The sequence below is a fragment of the Muscardinus avellanarius genome (genome assembly GCF_963383645.1).
Source record: "Muscardinus avellanarius genome assembly, chromosome: 3".
Lineage (NCBI taxonomy): Eukaryota > Metazoa > Chordata > Mammalia > Rodentia > Gliridae > Muscardinus > Muscardinus avellanarius.
Genome location: NC_137788.1, coordinates 57536389 through 57559433, shown reverse-complemented (window position 1 = coordinate 57559433; position 23045 = coordinate 57536389). Strand labels below are relative to the sequence as shown.

Genomic DNA, 23045 nt, shown 5'->3' with positions numbered 1-23045 from the left:
AGGGACTGAACCAAAGGGTGTTTTTCCTCTGAGATACGACATCCCTATATTTTATTGTTTATTTTGAAACAAGGTCTAACTAAGTTGCAGAGGGTCTTGCTAAGTAGCTGAAGCTGGCGGCAAACCCGAAGTCCTCCTGTTTCAGACTCCCAAGTAGTGGGATTACATGTGTGGCCACTCCACCCAATTCAAGAAAAATATTACATATGCCAGTGTTCACTGTTATCTTCTCAGATAGCTTCCTAATTGTAGCTTGTGAATATCTTCTGGAATCTTGAATCTTCAAATGAAACTGCTTTAAATTAACAGCATAATTGAGCTATTATTCATAAACAGTTGTGAAGAGGGTTGGGAATAATAACTTACAAATACTCAAGGACTAGGGTCTCTAAATTTGATAAATTTAGAAAAAATATCTATTTCATCATCACTCTCTTTTATAATTAGTAACATCTTTGAGAAGACAAAAGGACGAGATGTGGCTAAAGAACTGGAATCGTGCATCATCAACATCTACTTATCTTTCTGCTTCAGTTCGCATTCTGTAAGTTTTTTGAATGTTTGTTTTCCTTTACTCACGATGTTAGTTTATTTTTCCTACTTATACATTTTTAAAATAAAGTAAAATTTTCAAAACAGTGATATAGATACACAATGATAAAGAGGAAGATAGAGTGTGGTCATCATCACTATAGAATATCAATGTTGGATTAAGGAGTATAAATAGGAGACAAGAGAGAGACAGACTCAGGCCAGTGACATTCTGGTGGCTGCAGCTGAAAGGGGAACCAGGATGATCCCTAGACTGGACACCTGGAAAAACAGTCAAAAGACTTGCAAATATTTATACCTATACACTAATCTTAGGTAAAAAATTTTAGAAGAGCAACTCTGAAGAATCTGACCTAAATATATGGTAAAACAAGACTAATACTTCCTTGCAGGATGCATAGGCATGGGGGAGCTAAGGGGATCTGGGCACAGTAGCCAGTGGAATGCCCTGTTCACTTTCTCTACCCTAAAGCTAGATATAACCTTGAACATACAGCTCCAACCCAGCCTTTTAATTGACTCATTTCTAAATGTGAATGGACAATAAAGAATCATTAAACACTGGAAGAAAGCCCGAAACACGAGACAGAGCCAGATAAAGAAACAGAAATAGAGATAATTTGACAAAGCTTTCAAAATCTGGGTATGCTTCTGCAAGTAAACATCAACCTTGATGAGTGTCTCAGCAGAAAAGTAGGTTAGGAATGAACTGCTTTCTTAAAGTTTGCTCTTTCCCTCCAAGTTCCTGTCTCTGCACACATGATGAGCATTCTACAGGCTGCAATACAGGAGCCAGGGAACAATAAATATAGAATGTTGCCAATCAATGCTAAAAACTTTAAGGTGAAAGAAGGGGGGTAGCTCTAAAGAGAAAAAACAAGAGTCAAAGAGGTAGAATTGACAATACTAATTTAGAATAAGCAGAGGGTCTTGAATCTGAAGAACATGAGAATTTGGACAGAAGAATACTATGATTGATATTTGAGGCATGGATAGTTGATCAGGATTAAGCTAAATATCCTGACATTATCTACTCTTCCTGCTTGTATTCCAGCCTTTTAGAACAATGGCCAGATGATGCCAGCTAATCAAGAAGACTTGAGGGATCTGCAGACAGTAGATGTGCCTAGTTTTGGCATAAGGTTCCCAACGTTTTGGCAGTCGATTTCTGATCAATGTGCTATCAACTTCCTAAGGTCTGATTAACTTGTGAGCAGGTTTAAAATCAAATTTTGACCTCAGTGCTTGATGAATTGACAAAAGTAGTGCCACTGTCCATTGCCTTGGCTACTCGGGGCAGCTTGGGCAGCTACATGTCTCCTTGTCTGGTTTAACCCTCTTTACTTAATGTATACTTTTTTGTTATGCTGGGTCTCAATATTGCCTTCACATCTGCATAATGTAGAGAATTGTTGAAAAGTTATGTTCAGAATAGCTCCAGATACTCATATTAATTTGATATATGATAGGAACTTGGTATTGGTATGTTTTAAGTGCTTCCTAAACTGATCCAAAAGTGAACAAGAGAAGAAAACCATAGAATCATAGACAAATCTTCGCAGATCAGGAGTTTAAACTCACAAAAGCTCAGTATGGATTGTGTCATATATGTTGAACACCCATATTATCAATATTTGTAATGACAAAGATTGATAATCATTTAGGCTCCAAAATCAGACAGTTTCAATGGAAGGAAATTTAAAAAGATTATTACTTAACAAATTAGAGATTTTTTTGATACCTAAAATTTCTGAAGAGTAAATTAGATTATAAACATCCAATCTTGGAAGACTCTGAGGTTGTGCAAAATTCAATACAATGTTTTCTGTGGGCTGCTATTTGCAAGAAGATCCCAAAATGGGTAAGATAGTCTTTGTTTTCAGGGAGTTTTAATCTAAGGTTTCTTTTTATTCTAAGATTACATAATTAACACATCAACTAGTTTATTTTTATCCAACTAATAATAAAATTCAGAACCAGGTATTATCACTTTATACTTTTTCTCAGATTTCACTTTTATCTGAAAATCCACTTTGTTATTTGGTGTTTTATCTTCATTGGTATAGAACTCAGGCAACTTGACAACTGAGAACTTCACTTTTCTTCATCTTTGAGGAAGAGTTTATTTCTCAGTTTGTTTAGGCTGCTATGACAAAATGCCATAAACTAAGTAGTTCATAAACAATAGAAATTTATATCTCATTCTGAAAGCTGGGAAGTTTTGGTATCTGGTGAGCATCTGCTTCCTAGCTCACAGATAATACCTTCTTGCTGTGCCTCAGATGGTGGAAAGAGCCATAGAAACCCACTTTTTTAAAAGAAGGCATTAATCCCATTTATGAGGTCTCTACTTTTGTGATTTAAACATGTTTCCAAAGGTCCAATTCCTAATACCCTCATACTGCAAATTAGGTTTTAAAAATGTGAATATTAAGCTGGGCATGGTGGTATAAGCCTGTAATCCCAGTACTTGGGAAGCTGAAACAGGAAGATCACAGGTTTGATTGCAACCTCAGCAATGTAACAAAACTCTCAACAACCTAGAAAGACCTTGTCTCAAAACAAAAAATAAATAAATAAAAAGGGCTGGGGGTGTAGCATAGAGGTAGAACGTCCCTGTGTTCAATTCCCAGTACCAATCCCCCTACAAAAGTAAATAGTGGAGGGAATCAAACAAACTCGACAGTTCCCAACACTGAAAATGCTTAATCTCAAATGATTCTTGAAAATATTAAAAAGCCCATGCATACAATGCTCTTAGCACAGACTAATTCAGAGCAAGCGCCTAGATTAGTAAATGTCTACTGATATTTACTGACTCACAAAACAATACCTTCAAAGCACAATTAATGATATCTTTTCTTCCTGCCCTTATGCTAGTTTACAGAAACTAAAGATGTGTCTCTAACTCACTGACAAGAACTCTACTGACACTGGATGAAGTGAATACATTTCTGTATGATTTAAAGGAGATAGAAAAAGAAAGAAACAGCTCGCTTATGGAATCATCCCTTTTGTTAATCTAGTTACAAGTGCATATTTGATAATCAACTGTGTCGTTTTCTTATTCCTGTTTGTGCTCTTCATTCTCTGAGAGCAGCTGGAGATTTCAGTGATTAGCATTACCTTATCATGGACTGGCAGAGGGAAGATCAAATACATGTATGAAAATAACAGGATCTTGCATTAGGAAATTATTGCAACATAGAGCGGCAACAGCAATTTTACACTCACTTGTCTTGATGAAACTCAGTTTTGTTTTATAAATCATTAGATATTTTCTAACTCCGTGAAATAATGTAAATTGATGTTTTCCTTCACAAAGTGCTAGTTAAAGTAAAATCTTGATGACAATTATAATTGTAAATTGATCATAAGCTTTGAAATACCAAATGCAAATAAAGACCCACAAAGCATAGGACATCTGGAGGAGCCCAGCCAGGCAACTCCAGTTTTTTCCTGCAGTGCAAAATGTTCTAGTCGAGTAAACAGATTAACCTTTGTGGATGCTTTTGGCACATTTGATTCAAAGCCATGGGGAAAGCACCTTTCAGAGCTTGAAAATATAAATGCAAATCCCAATTGAGTCTCAAAAATGCAACGCTCAGGGAGAAAAGGCTCAAAATAGACATGTGAGCCCATCAGAAGTGGCCACAATCACTGCAGACATACGGCAGTACAGCCCCATTGCACGGGCAGCACTAGGCTTAGAAGTGGAAGGCCCAGCTTGAAGTTCTTTCTGTCTGCAGTTGACTTGAGGTAGTATCTTGGGGAACATCATCATGTTTCTTTGTGTTTGTTTCCTTCTTTGTAAAGTGAGGAAGATATATTTCTCCATGGGGCTGCTATGGAACTTTGTGGATTTATTAACAAGAAGTTCCCAGTAAACTCAAAAAACACTCATAATATTAAATAGGGTAAGATGTAGATGCACTGATACCAAAGGCACAGGAAGAAAGCAGCAGGGACTAAGGTAGACCAACTCTGGGTCATCATTAGTCATCATCAGTGGCAGCGAATTCTACAGACTTAGGTGTGTCCTCACTCCTTGGCTGTGTGAATTAAACAAGAACCTATATAACCTGTCTGGCTCACATTAGACAGCCCATGAACCTCTTTATCCACTTACAACTACCAATCTGTGACATGTTTTATTATCTGAATTTATGTGATTATTTATTTATTTATTTATTTAGGTGGTACTGGGGTTCCTGGAAGCCCTTCTACCTCCGGGCTACACTCCCAGACCTATTTTTATATTTTTATTTGGAAACAGTGTCTCCTAAGCCAGCGCGGGCGGCTGGCTTCGAACCTGCGTGATCCTCCTGTCTCTGCATCCCAAGCGCGGGGATTACAAGCGTGCGCCACCATGCCCGGTTTATGTGATTATTTAATTCAATGGACATCGCCAGTGTACCTCCTCACATTGTTGGAAAAAAATTACAGATTCTGCTCTCATTATAGTTGAAGGTGAAGAAGACAGTTGATAAATAATATCTCTACATATATAATTGTAAATCAGCTGGGCGTGGTGGCGCATGCTTGTAATCCCCGCGCTTGGGAGGTGGAGACAGGAGGATTGCGCAGGTTTGAAGCCAGCCGCACTGGCTTAAGAGACCCTATTTCCAAATAAAAATATAAAAATAGGTCTGGGAGTGTAGCACAGAGGTAGAAGGGCTTCCAGGAACCCCAGTACCATCAAAATAAATAAATAAAAGATATATAATTGTAAATTGTAACAAATGCTCTGAATGTAAAAAAAAAAAAAGAGGAAATAACAAAAAATGCAAATGGGAAGAAGAAAAATTATATATCATTAATACTTTTTTTTTTTTGGTGGTACTGGGGTTCCTAGAAACCCTTCTATCTCCAGGCTACACTCCCAGACCTATCTATCCATCTGTCTGTCTGTCTGCCTGTCTGTCTATTTATCTATCTATCTATCTGTCTTATTTATTTATTCACTTGGATACAGGGTCTCTTAAGCCAGCAAGGCTGGCTTCGAACCTGTGCTATCCTCCTGTCTCCGCCTCCCAAGCGCAGGGATTACAAGCAATGCACCCACCACCCCTGGCCTCATTACTACTTTTATTTTTCAGGTATGTCTCACTTTTCTTCATAAATAAACTCCTAAGTGTGTCTCAGTTAATTATTTTCTTATAGTCCTCTGAGGATTTTCCCTGCTTCTTTGCCTGTAATAAGTAGTCTATTACCATAAACAGATTGGTTTGCTGTACACACAGTTCTTTGGTCATTTTGTCTTAGATTTTTGACTTTAGATAAAATCCAAAGGTTTGAAAATAACAGAACCCTAGATTCATTGAGATTCAGAAATCGTGGGTTTCTAACGTGAAAGATTTAGTTTTGTCAAAATTGCTGGGATCTGCCGGGCATGGTGGCACACGCTTGTAATCCCAGCATTCAGGAGGCTGAGACCAGAGGATCACGGTTCGCGGACAGCCTCAACTACTTAGTGAGGCCCTTGCAACTCAGTGAGACCCAGTTTCAAAATAAAGTATAAAAAGAAAAAAATAGGGCAGGGGGTGTAGCTCGGAGGTCGAATGCCCCTGGGGTCCATCTCCAGACCCACAAAAATAAATAAATAAATAAATAAATAAACAAACAAACAAATAAAATTGCTGGGATCATTCAGTGGCTTCATTATTAGGAAATAGTGATTGTAGCAAACTCTGACATTCTTCTCTTTTGCCAAGAAATCATATTCAGATAATATAAAAACACACGACTAAAAGAAGCATGAGCCCATCTAATCAACTAAAATGAGGTCACACTAGATGGATCTCAATGATCCATGGCCAGGGAGAGAGTTGAAACCAGGTAGGAACAATATCTTTCTTTTCTAAGCTTCGCTCTGCATGCAGTCACACCTGCAAACATTTTTGTGACATAAACAAAGCCCCAGACGATAATGAGGATGACTAATCAACATCTGTTAGACACCAACGATCATACTCACTTGGGGCTGAAGAGGCAGAAAACATGATTTGAAATTGTATTTTGAGATACCCTAGTGGCAATAGAAAAAAGATTAACTGGAACATTGATCTGCTAGATCCGTTGCGCCTGGTACCCTCTGTTTCATCCCTCTCCACTCACTTTCTGCCCTTGCCACTCTGCTTTGTGCTGGGAAAAGCTTACTATCTGAGGAGCATCCTTTGGCTTTCTTGCCCCTACTTCAGCCAGTGGGAAGTAGGGCCAGAATGAGAGAGGCATTTATGCCCCTGGCCTCCTTCTCAAGGGGTCATCATGAAAGGGTCATCTATTGTAAGAAGGCTCTCTCCACACAGATTTGCTTATAATATAAATCTGTGTTTAATAGGTATGTCAGGAAGCTGCTTTTGATACATGGTAAAGTTTGATAGATACTGCTTTATGGTACCACAGTGATACTGACATAGGATAGAAGGAATAAAATATTAGGTAGAAAGAAGACAAATTGGGGAGGAAAGAAAAACATAGTTTTAAAATCCTATAGGGTGTGTTCTGTCTTAGGCAGAAGCCTCATTGAGCCATATCCTTAATCACAAAGGCTCCTCTCCCCACCTGAGTTTTCTGAGATGCTCAGTAAACAAAGATTCCATGAGGAGGACATAAGCCGTGGGACATCAGTCACTTACCACCCCTTCTCATTGCCAGGAAAACTTGAAGGTTTAGAGAAGTCCAGACCTCCATTGTGGGATTTCACCCACCCATTCATGAAGGGTCTATAAAAGCACTGAAAAAGACACAAAGACTCTCTTGCTCGGATGCTCTCCAAATCTTACCCTCCCGACCCCGCAGTCCCGGGGATGGAACCTGGGGAATTGTACTACCTCTGAGCTATACCCCAGGCCTATTTTTTGTCATCTTCATCATCATCATCATCATCATCATCATCATCATCTTTATTGAAACAGGGTCTCACTGAGTTGCGAAGTGCCTAAGTAGCTGAGACTGCCCTGAATCCATCCTCTGGTCCCCACTTGCGAATGCTGGGATTATAAGCGTGCACCACTGCATCCAGCTCTCCACCTCATAAGATGCCTGCCTTCCTCCCTGAACCCCTTGATTTCCTAAATAAGACCTCTCTCTTCTCTCTGACCCCCTACAGAGGTCGTGATAATTTATTTGTATTGTCATGATAATACAAATAAATGAGATACAGAAAAAGCTCACTGCTATAGTTTGGGAAAGGGTCCTCCAAAGACTCATGTGCTAAAGTCTTGCTTGCCAACCTGGGAAGCTCTTAGGAAGTGGTGAAACCTTTAAGAGGTGAAGCCTAAGCTGAAAGAATTCTGGCCATTTGGGGTATGCTCTTGAAGGAGGACCTCAGCCCCCTTCTTTCTCTTTTTGCTTCCTGCTACCATGACATGATTGTCTGCATCCATCCCGTGTTCCCACCATTATGCATAGCCTCAGCACAGGTCCAAAGCCAAGTGGCACAATCAAGAATGGGATAATATCTCTAAAATGCTGAGTTAAATAAGTATTTCTTTTTAAGTTAATTATCTCAGACTCACTATTTTTGGGTTAAATATCACTGAAATGGAAAGTCTAAGTTCAGTAATAGTCTTTTTGTTTTGTTTTGTTTTGGTACTAAAGGTTGAGCCCAGAGGCAGTCTATCTCTAAGTTACATCCCCAGTCCTATTGTATTTATTTTTTTAAACTTTGAAATTGTGTCTCACTAAGTTGCTGAGGCTAGCCTCGAACCTGAAATCCTCTTGTCTCAACCTTTCAAGTATTAGGATTACAGGCATATCCCACCATTCCTGACTTCAATAATAATCTCTTAAAATAACTACAGGTAGCTGGGCATTGTGGCGCACACTTGTAATCCCTGTACTTGGGAGGCTGAGACAGGAGGATCACACAGGTTCGAAGTCAGCCTCAGCTACTTAGTGAGGCTCTCAGCAACTTAGTGAGACCCTGTTTCCTGTTTATAAAGTATAAAATAGGCCTGGAAGTATAGCTCGGAGGTAGAAAGCCTCTGGGTTCCACCCCCAGCACCACAAAAAAATAAGTAAATAAAAAATAAAATAACTGCAGGTACACCCATGTTCATGGTAGCATTACTGATAATAGTAAAAATGTGGAACAATGCAATGTCCATCAACAAATGACTGAACAAAATGTGGTATGTATATGAAGTGGAATATTATTCACCTTTAAAAAGAATAAAAATTTAATACATGCTACAACCTTGAGGACATTATGTTAAGTCAGACATGAGAGGAAAATGTTATATAATTCTACTTCTATGAAGTAGAACCTACTTCTATGAAGTAGTCAAATGAACAAAAACAGAAAGCAAAATAGTAATGGCCAAAAACGTGGGGTAGGGAGAAATTAGGGACCGTTGTTGAATGGGTAAAAAACTTCATATTGTGAAGTTGAAAATTCGGGAGATGGACAGTGGTGATGGTTACACAGTGATGTACTTAAGGCCACTGTAATCCCAGCATTTGGGAGGCTGAGACTGGAGAGTCACAGTTCACGGACAGCCTCAGCTACTTAGTGAAGCCCTCCGCAGTTTAGTGAGACCCTGTTTCAAAATAAAGAATAAAAAATAGGGAAGGGGGTGTAGTTCGAAGGTCAAATGCCCTTGGGTTCCATCCCAAAACCCTCAAAAAAATGGTAAAGGTGTTAAGCCTTATGTTACATATGCAGGCCTTATCACAATAAAATAGAAACAGGTGTCAATTCTTTTCTTGTTTCAATGTTTCTTATTTCCATGTTCTTTGAAGATGCACAGTAATCAAAAAGGATTACTTCCAGAGCCAAATCCAATACAAATTATGAAAAGCTTAAACAATCCTGCCTTGTTACAAGTCCTTCTACAACCCCAGTTATGTGGACGAGCTGTCAAGCCAGGTAAGCACATCCTGGTTAAATATAGAATGTTAACATGAAGTTATTGTGCTGCTTTGCATGTGAAATGTGAAAAATACATTTGCATGGTTTAAAACAGCTACACATAAGTTAGTCTAAAAATATTTAATATTTCTAGGACCTGTTAATGAATTTTTGTGTGTGTGTAGTACTGGGGTTCCTGGAAACCCTTCTACCTCCAGGCTACACTCCAAGACACCTGTTTTTTATATTTTTATTTGAAAACAGGGTCTGTTAAGCCAGCAAGGCTGGCTTCAAACCTGCACAATCCTCCTGTCTCTGCCTCCCAAGCATGGGGATTACAAGCATGCGCCACCACGCCCAGCTCTGTTAATGAATTTTAATCAATAATATGAGTTAATACTCTCTATTTTTTTTACCATTAATAAATGTTAAATACAACTGGGTGTGGTGGTACATGCTAGTAATCCCAGCATTTGGGAGGCTGAGACCAGAGGATCACAGTTTGCAGACAGCCGCAGCTACTTAGTGAGGCCTTTTGCAACTCAGTGAGACCCTGCTTCAAAATAAAGAATAAAAATAGGGCAGGAGGCGTTGCTTGGAGGTCGAATGCCCCTGAGTTCCATCCTCAGACCCGAAAACAAACAAACAAACAAGCAAAAGATATGCAGAATAACTTAGAAAATAACTCTATTTGTCTTGGGACTCAGGTTTTTTTCATGTCTGTTCATGTTGTTAAGAATTTGGTGAGCCTTAAATTCATGATTACATAGCATCATCTGCCATATACCTATAGATAAATAATTTTCTAAGGTCGATAAACTGCTTAGTTTTATCAGCTAGTTTAATTCCTATCATAATCTTTTTAATATTTGCTTCATAAATGTTACAAAGTAGGCTTTAGTCCTTGCCCATGATTTATCCATCCTGCTTCTCCAAATCCTCTGTAATTCCCAGATGAGGAAAGAAAACAGTAGCTACAGAACTAATGGCAATACCATAATGGTCATCATGATCACCCTAGTACAGTTGCAGTGAAGATAGGGATAATTAAACTGAGTGCTCACTATATACAAGGCTTAATTTTTATTTGCTTTGTGTATATTCTGGCTCATTTATTTTGTTTTACTGACAACCATACTAGGTAGATGTTATTATTATTATCATCTTGCAAGCCTCAAAGTTGAATAACATGCTCAAGTTTACCCAGCTGGTCTCGTGTTAGCAATATGAAAATACAGATGGTTTGACTTCAGAGTCTATGCTTTCAGATGTCACAAACGCTTTATTACCTTCTTTATGCTCTGCCAGGAACTGGGCTATGTGTCTTGTTGTACATTGTCTTACATGGTCACGTGGATGAGTCAGTTTGGAAGCAGACACAGTTTGTGGAGGATGTTTGGCCATTGTCCTCTTCCACTTTCTCTAAGTATAAACATACCTGCAGCTAGGTATATATAGTGGATTCTCCCAATCTATTTGGGTCTGTCTACATGAGAGGCATGGAGGCTGCCAGTTCCTGAGAACATTTCCATTTCAGTCTTCTGTACTTAGGAATGTAATAGAAATTGCTATTTTGACTGTATTCATTAGCGACTCCTCCAAACTCTCATCACTTCCCAGATGAGGAAAGAAAACTAAGGTTTAAGTAAGTATTTAAAAGTCAGTATCCTCTTCACCATCCAAGTTCTACACTCAGGATGGCTTTCAAACTTTTTGCTAGAATAATAGGATTTGTATGGTTCCTGGATGCTGCTGTGGGGTTGGAGATTTCCATTAAGGCTGGTATGTCAATTGTGGGGAGCCATTATCTTTACTAAAAGAATACTTCTCACTGTCCTTTGCTCAGCTGACTGTCCTTCGCCCAGAGTCAACAAGGTTTGGGGTCATGGAGGGTTCAAAGCAATTAAGGTCTAAGAGAAGATTAGGTTCGTGTTGTTCATAATAGCACGAGGGTATTGATTGACCTGCCCGTGATGTATGTATTTTGGATTTCTCATTATTGTATTCTGAAGTGAGAAACTATATAAATACCACAAGAGAAATAAACCCGGGATCTGCCAGTAGAGATATCAACCCAGGAGTAGACTGGTGATCCTCCCATGTTTGAATTGAATTCTTTAATCCTCACTCCTCTCTTCGGAACCCATACTTTGCTGGCTGGCTCCAGCAGTCAATAGAAAAGTGTTGCCAATGAATTACTTGATCTTTTTCCAAGCAGACAAATCAGAAAACCTCTAATCTAGGAGTACTGCACAAAAATGGACTGAGTTACCTGTGTATCATTTTAAGAAGAGTTACACAGATTTAGACCTCAATAGCCTTAAAAAGTCTACTTCAAAAAAAATTCTGGAAGTATTAATATGGCCTTTTCCCTTTACCTAGAGAGCTACTGTGATACTCACTAAAGAATTATGTCCTTATCATCAGTCACATTTTGTATTCCCACATGTAATTTGATAAAGAAATTCTAAGAAACAAAAAGAATTTTAGAAGTTTCCAATGACATATCTTAGTTTACTATAGATACATTTCCACCAGGATATTCCTTTTATTTTTTATTTTTTATTTTTTTTTTGCAGTACTAGGGATGGAACCCAGAGGCTTTCTACCTCTGAGCTATACCCACTTCCCTATTTTTTATTATTTATTTTGAAACAGGGTCTCACTAAGTTCCAAAAGGCCTCACTAAATAGCTGAGGCTGTGCTTGAACCATGATTCTTCTGTCTCAGCCTCCCTAATGCTGGGATTACAAGGGAGTGCCACCACACCTGGCTTCCACCAGGATATTCTAAAACAGAGTTTCACAGACACTGTGCCCTAATTATGTTAATTACCTTCTTAATGAGCAGATACAATGGTTAATAAGAGATATTCAAATATCTCGTTTGTTTCAATTAATACAGACTTCATCTTTCCCTCCACCATCAAGACAAAGATGACTACGGTACTAGTGTAATGAGGCCAATTGTATAGGAACATGAACTTTTATAGCCAGTGATTTAACTTAAATTCAGTCAGAAACTAGGAATTTTTCAATATAATTTCATTAGAAAATGATATCAAATCATATGTTTTATGTCATGAGTCAAATGAATTAAAATAATTTAGAGCAGTTCTATAAGTAGAAACTAAATATTTTGGATATAAGACAATACATGTTCACAGCTATATACTGACACCATAATGTCATTAATAAAAGACATTAAAATAAATGCATATTTCCCTACATTGGTGATGCTGAAGATTTTTTTTCATATACTATGAGCCATTTCTATATTTTCTTTTGAGCAATGTCTTTGAGGTTGTCTGCCTATTTTAAAAACCAGTTTTGCTTGCTTGCTTGCTTGCTTGCTTGCTTGCTTACTATTGATATTTGAGTTTCTTATACATTTTGTCATTAACTCTTTCTCAGATGGATGGTTTGTAAGATTTCCCCCCAGTTTGTAGCTGTCCTCCTACCAATCTATTGATTGTTTCCTGTGCTGGGCAAAAGCTTCTTAGCTTGATGTAATCATACTTGTTTAGTTGCCTTTGTTGCCTTTTGGGGTCAAACCTAAAAAGTCTTTATCCAGAGCAATGCTTGCAAGCATTTTCCCCGTTTTCTTCTAGTTGTTTTAGTTTCTTATATTTGTCTTTAATCCATTTGGTTTAAATCTTTAATTCATTTGGACTAAGAGAGAGGACAATATGTTAAGTGAAACAAGCCAGGAACAGAAGGACAAATACTGCATAGTCTCAATTATGTGTGGAATCTAAAAAAATCAAATTCTTGGAAGCAAAGGATAGGATTACGGTGACCAGGGAGTGAGGTAGTGGTGGCAGTGAGGTAAAAAAGGAATTGGAGTAAAGGTGGTCAAAGGACACAAACTCTCAATAAGACAGGAAGCATGGACTCTAGTTAGTAACAATGTACTGTGTAGTAAGAAATTACTAAAAGAATAGATTTCAAATGTTCTGTTCACACATATATATAAAAAGATCATAAATATTTGCTTTTTGTCTAAATTTTAAAAGTATAAAAATGAATGTGTATTAAATTTTTTAAACACAACTAAAAATGTATCTTTTAAAAGATCAAATGGAATGTCTTAATTCTTGTTTCACCATAATGTGTAGAGATGAGTTGTTGTGATTGTTTTATACTGATGTTTATTTCAGAGGAATAAGAGCCGCAAAACAATTTTATTGTCTCGGGCTTACACAACTGAGATTGATCATGTTCACCTGGTAGTTTAAAATACTTTTGTATTCTACAGTAGCCAATTTCTCTTTAGAAAATCTAGCTTTGTATATCTCATAAAAAGTTTAGAATCATGAATGCCCCTAAGGAGAAAAAACACTAGGGAATAACTTGGTATTCTGCCTGGAAATGAATATATCTGCATGACAATACATCATTTCCTGCCTTAGGAGGCTAACAAAACAAAGAACCTTTTTGATCATCATGCAGGATTTACCACGAAAAATCTCATGGGAAAGCATATGTTTAATGCTCTTTAAATTATATGAATGACTGAAAATGTTTCCTGTGTGTAAAATCAAAATAGTTTTTAAACTCAGTGTTATGGTCATATAGAGAGTGTCTCCTGAAGAGCTCCCCATATTAATGCTCACAGTTGATGTAATTAACTTGTGAGGGTTGTAATCTCGCTGATGAGATAAGTCCAAGTGATGGATTTACTGGGTGGTAACCTAGGCAGGTGGGGTGTGGCCTTTGGGACTATGCTTTGATCTTTGAATCCACTTGCCTGCTCTTTTTGGCTTCTGGTTTCCATTTCTCTGCTTTCCACTGCTGTACCCTGAGCTTCATAGACCTATCCTGACGGACTGAACCCTGAAATCTTCAAACTGTGAGCAAATAAATCTTCCTTCATGTGAATTGTGTTGTCAGGATGATCGAGTCACAGCAGTGAGAATGATGGCTAAAACATTCAGCCAAGTAAGACAGCCCATGCCTGGAACCCCAGCATTTGTCAGGCTGGGACAGAAGGCTCTCTGGCTGAAGGCCAGGCCCTCAACAACTTAGTGTGTAGCTCAGAGATAGAACAAGCCAACATGCCTAGGTTTAACCCTAGTACCACACACAAAAATAAAATCGTTTTAAGCTCATGTACATTATAATTTATCAGTATCTTCCTTTTCCTCAGCCTTTCCCTCTATCCACATCCTTCCTCTTCCCTATTTCTATGAGATAAACTTCTTTTAATTTTTTTTTTAATTTTTATGTGGAACATATTGAAAATGCCATACATTCAAACTATGCTTGGTACCAGTTAAGAATATTAACACATTAACATTCAAGAAAGGAACTCTATAGAATGTAATAACATGCCAGTTTTAAATTTTTAAGGCCTTTTCTGAATCAAATTAGAGAATTAGAAACATTTTAATTCCCTCCCACTTCCCCTTCCCCCTCCCAACAATGAGCATCCAGGTTAACCATGCTATATCTATATATTTACACAAATTCGGATGTAGCTCCTTCATTAATCAACCTCAGCCTTCTTCCTCTCCTATCCTTCTATTCTAGCTTTGGTGAGGTTTCTCCTTCATTGTCTGGAGTCCCTCTGGTATCCCTAATACTCCCTAGTTTGAGCATATTAGAGAAAACGTAAGTCCCTTCTCTTTCTGTGACATACTCGTGTTCATAGCTGCACAATTCGTAATACTAAAATATGGAACCAACCTAGGTCTCTATCAACCGATGAATGGATTGAAAATTTATGGGAAATACACACAATGGAATTCTACTCAGCTATAAAGAACAAAATCATGTCATTTGCAAGAAGATGGAAAGACCTGGAGAATATTAAGTGAGATCAGCCAAGCACAGAATGAGATAAACATTTAATTAAAAAGTAACAAGAACTTATAATCATAGTAGCATAAATAAAAGGCAATTGAACCACAAAATACAAGTCAAAGCTACTAAAATACATCAAATAATATCCATTAATTTATTCTTTATATTTTTCTAAGATTCCAAGCTAGGAATACAAGATTTGAAAATTAGATTTAATTGTGGAAGCTATATTTAATTGTGGAAAATATATTATGGTGATTCAATTCTCCTCACTGTGTGTGTGTGTGTGTGTGTGTGTGTGTGTGTGTGTTTGTGTGTGTATGTGTATGTAAGAGAGAGAGAGAGAGAGAGAGAGAGAGAGAGGAGAGAGAGATTGATTTAACAGATTGTACATATTTTTATATGGCCCTAATGAAAGCTAATGGTACAATACTGAAATATACCTGAGTAAAGACATTTCTGGGAGAGTTAAAGAAAAATACTCTAATTAAAATGTTTCTAATTCTCTAATTTGATACAGAAAAAGCCTTAAAAATTTAAAACTGGCATGTTATTACATTCTATATAGTTCCTTTCTTTAATGTTAATGTGTTAATATTCTTAACTGGTATTTTTCTTGGAATCTAGAGAGAAAAATTTCAAAACTAACCTTTTAAAAAACCAATGATGAGCCGGGCGTGGTGGCGCACGCTTGTAATCCCCATGCTTGGGAGGAAGAGACAGGAGGATCACGCAGATTTGAAGCCAGCCTCGCTGGCTTAAGAGACCCTGTTTCCAAATAAAAACATAAAATAGGTCTGGGAGTGTAGCCCGGAGGTAGAAGGGCTTCCAGGAACCCCAGTACCACCAGAAAAAAAAAGAACCAATAATGAGGAGTGCTAATATTTTGAACTTTGATGAAAAAAGAATAAACAATGACAAACAATGCAAGACGCACATGTACTATGTGTGTATTTCAAAGATGTGTTATTTCAAAGCTAATGCTTCTAGCCATGATGGAAAATGAAATGGATTATCCTCCCACTGCAAACAACAAGAAAACTGAACAGAATCAATGAAACAATGGACTGTTCTTCCTGAGAGATGGTAGGGTGTCGAGTCCAATGAACACCCAGTGCACAGCCTGAAGGCAGCTGGTAAGTTGCAGTTCAGAAAGGGAGATCAAAGAGACACTGATCAAAGTTTAGGGAGGTGAAAGTAGGTAGAGATTACAAGACAGAGTGCCATAGATGAGGAAGCTGCCTAGGGAAGAACTCTGGGGATCTGCTAAGGGGTCCCTTTGAGTCTAGCTAAGTACTGATACATAGTTGTGTAAGAGGAAAGCACCCAAGGCCAAAGAATGAATCTCAGTCTGAAAAGTTCATAGAACTCATAGATAGCTAACCATTATTCAAACTTCCATCAGACAGTGTGATTACACAGAACATCAATAAAAATCATCATAAAATTATCACTATTATAATAAAGGTTAACTAGCCTTAGTCTAATGACTACCATGGAGCTCCTCTAACAAAGTTTAAAGGGAAGTTTCAGAAGAATCACACTGCTTTCAAATAGCCCAGTTGTGACAGAACAAAATCAATCATTATTTTTAAAAACATAAAACAAAGCCCAGCAGCAAGCAATGTAAAATCTAAAATGTCTAACAACAAATAAAAACATAGAAAATAAGATCATTAAGCATAAGAAAAAATAAAAACAGACCCAGAAATAATAGATGTAATAGAATGTATAAATACCTATAGAAATATCTATTATAAATATGTTCCTTTTTTCACAAAGATAGAGGAAAAGAGGAATATAAGGGAGAAAAGGGATTTAAATAGTAATGGTTTAGATATAGAATGTCCCTTGGAGAAGCTCATGTACTGGCAATTCATAAATGTTCAGAGGTTAGACAACTGAATCATAAGAGTTCTGATTTCATCTATGGATATATCCATAGATGGATAACAATCCATAATCTAATCATTTGAAAGGATTTATTGAGTGGAAAGGCAGTCGGAAGGGGAGAACATGGCTAGAGAAGGTAGGGCATTGGGGGCATGGTCTTGGGGTCTATAAATGTCCATAAGTTGCATTCGCTCACTCTCCATTACTCCCCACCCCTCTCGCGCCATCATGTGTTAAAGACCTGTACCAAAGCTCCTTCTTGGCAGCCCATATAAAATGGACTATATATACATGGAATGAAATCTTTAGAATTGTAACCAAATAAACCTTCCTTCCTCTAAGCTGAGGTCATCAAGTATTGAGAACACTGACAGAAACAGATATATACCAAAGAGCCAACTGGAAATTTAAAGATGAAAACTATGATATCTAAAATTAAAAATACAAAGTATTCTATTGCCAACAGATTAAATACTGTGGAAGAAAACAGAGTGTACACAAAGACAAAAAACTATCATTTAAACATATATTTAAAAAAACCTCCTTACTCTTTCGATTCAGTAGTCCAATAAAATTTTAAAGCAAGGAACTTAAATAATATATTTCACCACAGAAGACATATGAATGGCAAATGGATACCTGAAAAGATCTTCAACATCATTAGTCATAAGACAAGGTCCAGTAAATTAGTCGTAAGAAAAACACAAAGTAAAACCACCACAATGAGATACTATCAACATCTACCCGAATGACTAAAATTCAGTGAGAATGGCAATATCAAGTTGATGGAAATGTGGTATAACTAAAATTCTTATTTACTACTGGCAAGAATATAAAGTAGCTTAACCATTTTGGAAAACAGCTGGGCAGTCTTTTATAAAGTGGAGCATCCTCTGCAGTGTAGCAAGTCTCTCAGTAACCTAGTAAGACCCTCTTTCAGAAGTAGGGGCTAATAGTAGCTGTTTTGAACAGAGTAATTCTTACCAGGATTATGGTAGTGGTTACATAACTGCGTGCAACTGTGCAAACTTGGAGAATTTTACACTTAAAGTTGGTCTAATTCATCATATGTAAAGTTATCTCTCAACAAAACAAATTTTAAAAAACACTTAGTGGTTGATTTGTGAGTTAACTAATGTAAAAGATCTTTCCTTACACACTGTAGGCAAATCCTCAAAATAAAGAAGCACTATAAAAACAAACTAACATAAAACAAATCCTGGTGAGAGAATTTTATAACCTCATTGGGAAATCAGGAGTGAAATATATTTGAGAAATTAGAAGTTACTCTTTTATAAGCTTTAAAAATCATTTTTAAATTATTTAAGGTAAAGACACAAACTGGCTCAGTTTTGGGATGAAGATGTGTCTCTTGACTTTACAATATTTTTCAGGTTATTGAATCAGAGTTTTAGCTTTCAGAGATATCTCTGAATTAATCTACAGCACAATCCATGGTATTATATATAACACAGAAGTCACATGGCTCTAATGTGACACAATTAGTTACAGAAAATAACATCACAGATTCTAAACTATAGTAACAAGAGATAGAAAAAGAAATTGACAGGTCATTTTTCTATCACTCTTGCCACCACTAAGTTCTTGTGTGGTTCAATGCAAAAAATACAGTAATTAGGAAACCTGATTTCTGTGCTGCATATTCCACTATTAGCTATAATTCCTCTTAGTTTCCTCTCCAGAACTATAATAATTGTTCTATATATCAATGACTCATGTATATTCAGTGCCATGTTAGACATTTAATATCATTCTTTTCTCATTACTGTATAGTTTGGGAAGTAGGAGTATACAAATATTATAGGCAAGCAAACTAAGACTTAAAGTTAAATAACTCAAGGTTGCAAGCTAACAAGCATAGAACTGGATTTAAACAAAGTTTCTTCTAGTTCAAAAAGCCCATCTACATTCTATTAAGCAGTGTTAAGTCCCCAAAGTGAAGTTTTAACTAGATATTCTCCAAGGTTGATGATGCCGCATAGCACAAAATAGTCATTAAGAACTCAAATTCTTAATGTCATACAGGGCAAGTCTGAAGTCCTCCTGTTTTCTAAAAATGTGATTGTGGAAAACTTACTTTATCACTCAGTCTAGAGTACAATGGTTAAACACAAAGTCTCTAGAGTCAGACTACATAGATTCATGGCTTAATGGCTGTGTGACCTTGGAGAAGTTACTTTGCGTTCCTCAATTTCCCCATCTTATGACAGAGTAATAACAGTAGTAACATCTGCAAAGGTTTTAAAGACAAAATGTTTATGGAAAAAATAAATATTTAAAATGATATCTGTCTATAAATGCTAGCTACTATAATTGTGCTATGGATTAACTCAGAGGAATCTTTGAATTATAATATCCTGATTCTATAATCTTTAAAATATTGTACGACCAACAAAGACATTTTCACTCCAAAATTGAGCCAGTTTGTGTCTTTACCTTAAATATTAAAAAATAATTTTCAGAGCTTATAAGACAGTGACTTTTAGTTTCTGAAAGACTAAATTCCATTGCTAAAAAGAAATCGCTTTTAATACAATTGTCTAAATTAAAGAAGGCTACATTTGGGTTTATATGGCTCCAGCTATATGAACTTGTTGGGTTATGTGATAGATCTCTTACACAAAGACTATAAACTCAATTTATTAGCTTGAAAATTTATTAATCACTAAGTTTCATAAAATCTTAAGTTTAGCCATTCCGTCAACCTACCTCCCAAGTATGCTGTATGTCTGAGTCTTTGTGTTTTCCATTCTTTCTGTCTTGAATTGTCTTCTCTATACAGACTCCCTTAGCTTATGGTAATCTCAGCTTTAATTTTTCGAGGGACCTCCATACTGTTTTGTACAATGTCTGTACTAATTTACACTTCTCAGAACAAAAAACAAGGGCTCCCTTTCCTCCACATTCTCTCCAGCACATATTATCTTTCATCTTTTTGAGAATAGCTATTGTAAAGGGTATGAAGTGATACCCCGTTGTACTTCCCTGATAATTATTGAGGTAGAACAATTTTCATGTATCTCTTGGACATCTGTATGTCTTCTTTTACAAAATGTCTGGGTAGAAAATTTGCCCATTTTTAAATACCTCCAGCTAGGTTCTTTTTGTTCCAAATTTCTTTGGTTGCTTGAGGTTGTTTGTGGTTATATTCACATTTCTGGAATTTTTTTCTATTTTTGTACAAAATTTTATTGGAAACTTGATGGAGATTGAATTAAACTTTTATTTTAGCAGTATGGACATTTTATCAATATTAATTCTTCATATCCATGAACATGGTTTTTTTTTGTCTGTGTGTCTTCTTCAGTTTCTTTCATTAATATTTTGTAGTTTTCAGTGCGCAAATTGTTTACCTCCTGGATTAAATTTGTAGCTAGGTTTTTTGTTTCTTTTCTGTAGATATTTTGAATGGGATTGAGCTAATAGTTACCTAATGGACTCTACCAGCAGCATCTGGCGTTGCAATCTAAATCTCTAAAAGGTAAATTTTTTTAGTAAAAACAAGATATGATTATTGTGTATTGATCTTGAGTAACTACCACTCTTTAGCCTTCATAAATAATCTATTCTGTGATTTTTAAAAAAACTGTTTTATCTGCTGAATGTGTAAGGATAGTAGTCAAATAGAAGATATGAAAAAAGGCTCCCAATTTAAGACAAACATGTCAGAATTAGTCACATGACAAAGACTATGAAAAAGAACATATAAGATGTGATTTTGCCTTGAAATCTTCATATATTTATTTATTAGTGTTATTAATGGCCAGAGGGAGAAATTTCTTCATTATAGAAACTCAGCAGGCAGCAACCTGAATTTTTTGGAATCTCATTCTTTAGTAGGGCTTTCTTCTGTGCTTTTGAAGTTGCCCACAAGAGCTATGTCACTGCATATAACCAAGGAAACCACAGGAAACTTGGTTGCTAGGAAACCACTGAATTGTCTCGATGAAGATCACCACAGTAGGCTTGGCTTGAATAGAACAGATGCTAGGGAAATAAAATTATAAAGTTACAGTTACTTTAAAAAAAAAACCTAGGATGCCTCTTTAATTGCAGTTAAATCTTTCCACAGAAGAGAAACTATTTGTCATTTCTGAAAGGCCACCACACAGGTAAGAATGGGGAGGCCGCAATGGGGCATCAGCAGAGGCTGACGGGAAGGGGCCCCATGATGGTGTGTGAGACACAGCTCCAGTGCACACATTCTTTCTTTCCCCAATTAATTTGGTTACCTAGGGGAAGGGGCGCAGTGACAGCTACTGTCACCTCAGCTGAGGAATAGATTTTAAAGAAAACATATTTTAATTGAACATTGCCAGACCCATGGCTTTCAGAATTCTCTAGTTTTCTCCATACAGAGTAAATGTCTGTGCTTTTTTCCTGAAAATGTCAAAACACTTTTTAACTAGTTCTTTCAATTGTCAGTATACATAGATACAAATACATGTAAAAATAATTTTGTCATCTCTGCCTTTGATAAACTTAAGCCTATGTGTTCTGAGTAATTGCACTATAAGAAGATATACATATAAGAACAAAGGAATAGTCGAAGTTGGCCAAGCTCCTGAACCAGACAATGTAAGTTTTCTCTCAGACTGCCCAAAGTACCCTGCAAATATTACATTTATGATGCTATGAACTGATTTGTCCTCCATGGTCTATTATTGAGATAGACAGATTTATAAATATCAATTCAAATCTGTTTAGGATCTACATGTATTTTCAGTCTGTACCTTCCCTGGAAGAAATAGGCTTTATAGGATTACTTGGATAAGTCTTTCTTTCTACTATTCTAGAAATATGTATACCTTATTAATATTCTTAACTTTCCCTACTTCTGTTACTTCTATATTAACCAAATGTACTTAATTTCAATGTGTTTCTCTTTTCCACAATATCAAACAACATTTTTGTTTTCTAAAATGAACTTATAAGATGCACTATATATCATCCCTTTTTAAGAGTTGAATTTGTCATCCACATAAATAAAAAATGGATTACATGTACTCCTTAGATATGTTTAGATTTTTCAGTTGATAGTTGATTAAATAAAATTTTCCATAAACTTTATCCTGTGGACAGTGGTCCTGTGGGACAATAGGAAAGTTTTAAATAAGGGAGATGCTTTAAAAAGATAACCAGCTAACGATAGAAAGATGGTAAAGTGATAAATGTTTGGGTATAGGATTAACCTAAAAGCAAAAAGCACAATGGAGAGACTCTTTGTTTGCTTCCTATTACACAGAACAATGAGTTTTCTCTGAGAAAAAAAGGGCAAAGGATCACTAAGCAAATAGCTTATATGTGTTTGAAAAGTCATATACAATGATCTCAGGGGCAATCTTAATAAGGTAACTGGCAAAGCTACTCTTTCAGAAGATATCCCCTAAAGAAGTTCAGTATTGTCAAGAACAAGATGGGATTTCAGTTTATTTCAAGATGAGTTATCTGTGAAACTCTACATAAAAACAGTCCATTAATAAACAGAGTATCTATGAGAAGATCTATGCTGCCATGACCACCTAGTCCTGTCCTTAGCCCTTTCTTGTTTTCCTTTTATAGAAGTTCTTAAGTAATTATATAAATAATATATCTGATAAATCTGAATATAACACATATCTGAAGGGAATAGCCACCATAAGGTATTATAAAATCAATATACTAAAAATGAATATCTAAAAGGATGGATGAAGATTATAATATAGAAAATGGCTACTATTTGTAAGATAATTTGTATGGTTTGTCTTTAATACTCCCAAATTCTGACAAATCAGTACCATATTTCCATTCCCAAAATGAAGAAACTGGGCTCAAATAAGTTGTATACTTGCTTACAGTTAGTTAATAATGGCAGGACAGGATTTGACCCATTGATAAACAAGTAGTTCTTACCATTCAGATTGGCTAGTTTATACTTTGGG

At 36.5% G+C, this 23045-nt stretch overlaps 1 protein-coding gene across 3 annotated transcripts in view; it reads right to left on the bottom strand.

Annotated features, from left to right (window-relative positions):
* The window catches only part of PDE4B (phosphodiesterase 4B), a gene marked incomplete at both ends in the record, with an annotated part of 454207 nt that overhangs the window by 264054 nt on the left and 167108 nt on the right, over positions 1–23045 (bottom strand). The window lies entirely within an intron of this gene.